Below are 5,130 nucleotides of genomic sequence, written 5' to 3'. Positions count from 1 at the left end.
GTGTGTGTGTGTGTGTGTGTGTGTGTGTGTGTGTGTGTGTGTGTGTGTGTGTGTGTGTGTGTGTGTGTGTGTGTGTGAGTGTGAGTGAGTGAGTGTCACATCTTGGCCTGATTGGGAAGCATATAAAAACAAGTCACAAAACTTATCAAATGCAAAAAATAACAAGTGTCTAAATTTGAGGCCTGGGCCAATGTTACTAATGAAATATATAGCAGTTTAAAAATGATTTAACCCAACTAAAAAATTCATTAATGTGGTAATAATGGATCAAGGTATTGACTTAAAACCATGTTATGATAAAATTGAACAGGAATTATAGATGGATAGTGACTGGTAGGTCTTTTATGATAGATGGATAGTGGCTGGTAGGTCTTTTATTATAGATGGATAGTGACTGGTAGGTCTTTTAATATAGATGGATAGTGACTAGTAGGTCTTTTATTTTATAGTGTTGTCATATGTTCTAGGTTTTGTTTAATTAAAATGTTTAAAAAACACAAATACTTTACTTCATGTTTAAGTCGACAAATAAGATAACACAAATTTTAGGTAATGCTAAAAATAATATATAATTAATGGAAAATGCTGGAATTTATAAACTTCCATGTTAAAATGTTTATATCAGACTAACAAAACATAACTTAAAAAATCATTTAGCAGAGCATAATGGATATGTAAAAAAATGAAAGGACTGAATATTCGGCCATAGCAGAACATGTACAAAAAACACAACATAAGATATCATGGAAAAAACAATCAAAGGGTATTAAGAGCCAATAAGATCTGAAAATCTTTCGAATTAATAGTTTTAAAAAAGATCAATTATTAAACAGAGACAAAGGACTAGTGAATATTTGTGTAAAAATGTTGCAGGACATTCTCCGAGGTTTATACAAAAATGTAAACTTGCACATAGGTCACATGACCTAGTTAAGAAGGAAGAAATATGACACTTGTGTGTTGCAAGTTCGCTCTTGAAGACAACGTGGTAAATTTCAAAAAACATATACAGTCCACATTTTAGAGGCTACAGATTAGCCTGAATTGAAACATGTTTTAATTCTGTATTGATTTTAACACTGTGTATTATTTACTTATTATTTTAACACTATAAACAAGTGCCAAGAAAATAATATCTAAAACATCTACTGTTTGTTGTGAGGTTTCACTGAGTTAACTTCATGTGCTAGATAATACATGAAGTAAGGCAAGTCTAAGTGACATACAAAATAAACCGGTCAAAGTATGTCACCTAAAAAAGGGCAACTGTTTGGAAAAAATAGATTTCAAGCCTATTCACTGACAGGAAGTTTTTATGACTTAACAAACAAAGATTCTGTTAATAGTAACAGACATTTAAATTATTTAAATCAAGACCAGTGTTAGTGATGAGTTAGAATGAAACAAATTTTATGACCTATAGTTTGTAGGTGAAGGCATCGGTATATGTTAATCATATTTAGTTGAAAAGATCTGTTCAGACAGATTAAAAATACTTGTTTCTAACTGGATCACGATGGCATTAAATAAAATGGGTGTCAATGCACTACCCGTGGTAATACCATCAATCTGATCATAAATATCATGAGTTATACAAAGCTTGTAAATTGTTAATGTTAATGACTAACATTATTTAAATTACTTCTAGAATTTTTAACAATCTGAAACTCAAGTAAAAAGAGGTCACATGAGAAACTGATAAGATTTATGATCAAATTGTTGCAATTTTGATGAATGGATTCAAAAAGGTCAAATCCCAAGCACAAAATGTTCTTAAATTAAAATTTAAAGTGCTAAAGAGGGCAGTCTTCCATGCAAACCTTAGAGTGACCATAAATACAATTACATATTTCCAAGAGGTCATATTGGTTATCATCAAGCTTAAGTTAAAGGAAAAATGATTCAATTTAGATTTCTCTGCTTACGGTGGATTAGCCAATAAAAACTTTTATACATAACTAATCCATAGAAATTATAGCATTACCATTATTATCCTTTAAAATAATATATTTCCTCGGTCTTAATTTTTAGAGCTAACTTTCAGTTTTGTTAAGCTCAATTTTAAATTTATTTTCTGCTAGAAAAATCATGAAACAAATTATATATGACAATTCTTGGATAATAAAGGAAATTGGACTAGACTTTTTTAAATAAAGAAAGTATTACCATAGTTTTATTTTTAATAATTAAAAGTTTAGATAATTTATCTACACCAACCTTGATATCCCACAATGAATGTTTCTTAGGTAAAAATTCCAAATTTTTTACAATCCACTGACCCAATAAAAAAAAATATGATGCTCTCAGGAAAGAATGTATGCTAAAGGAAGAAACTTTAATAGCTGGATTATACACATTTTGCGAGTTGCTCAAAAGAGTTTGGAAAGTGAAACCTAACAATTTTGACACCACTTTCGATATTTGTTTCAGTTTTCTTCCTGGTATAAAAAGTGGAAACATATTTTATCTTTCCTCACAAACCAGTGTTTAAAGTTAAACATGTAGGCTATCAAATTTTGTGTTAAGATTACAAAGTATTTTATTTTGGAGTTTATGCTGATAAGTTAATGAGCACTAACCCCATATATACATTTTTTGCACCACTGCACTAACACTAGAATAAGTAAGAATTTACATCTGATTTTTTTAACTAGACAAATGATTACAAAATTTCTTTTTATTAAGTCAAATACTTTTTATGATTAAATTAATTGGAATATATCAGTGTTTTAAGATAATTGATTGTTTTTAGTGACTATTAACCACTTTTTGCCAATGATACAGAGCTAACTCAGTGAAATCTTGCAGTTATTTGATTTCATTTTAATCCTGTTTATAACCATTTTTAGTTCCTTAAATACATAAAACTAAATACCACTGCCTAATAACATAAAAATAATGCTAAACTGACAATAATAATAGTAGATATTTTATTTGCAATAATAAAACAAACATTGATATTAACAATTATTAGAGCCAACAATAATATTGAATATATATAATTAAAGACACTATTAGTTATTACTACAATTAAAAGAAGCAAGTATGAATAATAGCAACAAGATTCCAAGTCAGACAAGATGATGGTACATGCTTTATTTAAAAATAATGTTATTTCGATTTCAAATTCTTCCAAGTTTCTGAATAAAGACAATTTTCACATAAAAAAATCTAATTACTCCTATGACAACCTGATTCTTACATTATCAGTATGTAACATCACTCTCATCATATTTTGTTCCAAAATAAAACTAGTGAATGAAACTGTTTGACTTTCCTAAAGACATGTAGTTTCAGAAATATAAAGTATCTTAATTTTTTATTTACTTAGTTTTATGCATTATCAGCTTTGAAATCTTGGGAAATTACATTAGGAATTGGTTTTAAAAGAAATAATTAAGATACTTTCATCTTCTTCCAGATTGAAACTTCTCATTTTTATATCTTATCACATTATTCTTAAGATCTCGTAAAACATTTTATCATTTCATAATGTGTAAATTGTCTATTTTTAATTACATACTTTCTATATAAACCCAAACAATAAGCACGCATGTGTTTTTTTTTATTTATTTATTCTTAAATAGGATTTCGTGTCCATATATATAAAACATTTAAAACTTGTTTCATAAATGTACATATCTTTATTTCGAGTGTGTCCATATTTTTATCTATTGTGCCGATAAAACCGTGATGTAAACATGTCAGTGTTCAATTGTCATAATCATATCTCACAACCACTCAGGGCATCTTTCTTTTCACTAATTCTAGTGCTGACGCATTGGATCATAACTGTAAAATTGATAGCAAGAAAGTAAATGCATGTGTACAGTACTTGAATACAATTTTTGCTCGATCTTTCTAACAAGTTTATTTTAGCAAATGTTCTTGTACGTTGCTTCACAATACAAAGTACAACTTTCCTATCACTACTAGCAATTGTATATCAAAGTTACAATACACAAGTTTATATAACACCTGCGTGAGCCATGGCTACATGGTAAATACTGTAATAAAAGTTCACCAAAGTAAGCAGATGCCATAAATTACAAAGAAAGTGACTTTACAGCAGTTAAAACATTATTCTAGGTCACCTTGTTCTCATCATAACTGCCCAAAAGCAAGAAATATTGGAAGTTGAAATGCAAGCTCTTTCATATTTCCACCCTTGTTGTGAGAATGTATAGTGTATATGTTCTGTTAGGTGCCCTCCATGCTTCACCTCCTTTTTTTGACATGGATGTGTTTAGTCTTTTTACAATCAACATGGTATTTATTTGTTTTCACATACAGTCTAAGTTTCAAATATATCCAGGGATCTTAAGTGAATAACTACTTGTTTAGTTACTAGTAGAAAGCATGTCATTCAAGCTTGTTTCTTCTCTGCAAGAGCCTGTTGTCCAAAGATTTGAGCAATTGAAATCTCATCTAAGGTAAGATGTGCTTTCATGCACAATATTCATAAATATTCACAGATTTTATACTGTTTATAGTGAATACTTAAACAAGGTTCCTTTATTGAAATGAGTTTTCAGTACATTTTGTGATTATATATTTTAGTCTATACACACATATATATATCACTGACATACATGGAGTGATATCTTTCAATAAAGTGCGATGTCACAAGTATTTACAATTTGATATATAAACTGAAGGAATTGTTTGTATATACTAGTTCTATCTGCCACTTATACAAAATATTAATTTGTGTTTATTAAAGATCCAGGATAGCAATAACTAATAGTATTTTTTTGTAAAGTGTGAACAGTGAAAATCTCACATAAGGTAAAATATATGTTAAATTTTATTCAAATCTTTGTTAATTATCACAGATTTTTTTATCTTACTTATGATGAATAGTTCAATCTGATTCATTAGTCTAACTTCATCAAAAGTTGTTTTCAGTGTATTATGTGATTTTATTTTTATTTACTTATTGATTTTATTTATTTTTTATTTTTATTGTCCAGCGTCAGGGGTAAACTTTTAGAAAAAATGTGTCTAAAATGGTGCCGCCACTCACAGTTGTAACGACGGCACGACAGTAAAATGTGGGCTATTGTGACTTGAATGTCACAATGGCTACACATCGGTGGGTCAATACCTGATAAAAGACAACGATGGGTT

At 29.0% G+C, this 5,130-nt stretch overlaps 1 protein-coding gene across 3 annotated transcripts in view; it reads right to left on the bottom strand.

Moving 5' to 3' along the window:
- The window catches only part of LOC106470381 (actin-interacting protein 1-like), a 63,315-nt gene that overhangs the window by 4,350 nt on the left and 53,835 nt on the right, over positions 1-5,130 (bottom strand). The window lies entirely within an intron of this gene.

This window comes from Limulus polyphemus, unplaced genomic scaffold (genome assembly GCF_000517525.1).
Source record: "Limulus polyphemus unplaced genomic scaffold, Limulus_polyphemus-2.1.2 Scaffold3973, whole genome shotgun sequence".
NCBI lineage: Eukaryota > Metazoa > Arthropoda > Merostomata > Xiphosura > Limulidae > Limulus > Limulus polyphemus.
The sequence above is the reverse complement of the archived record's forward strand: the minus strand, read 5'-3'. Positions and strand labels throughout refer to the sequence as shown.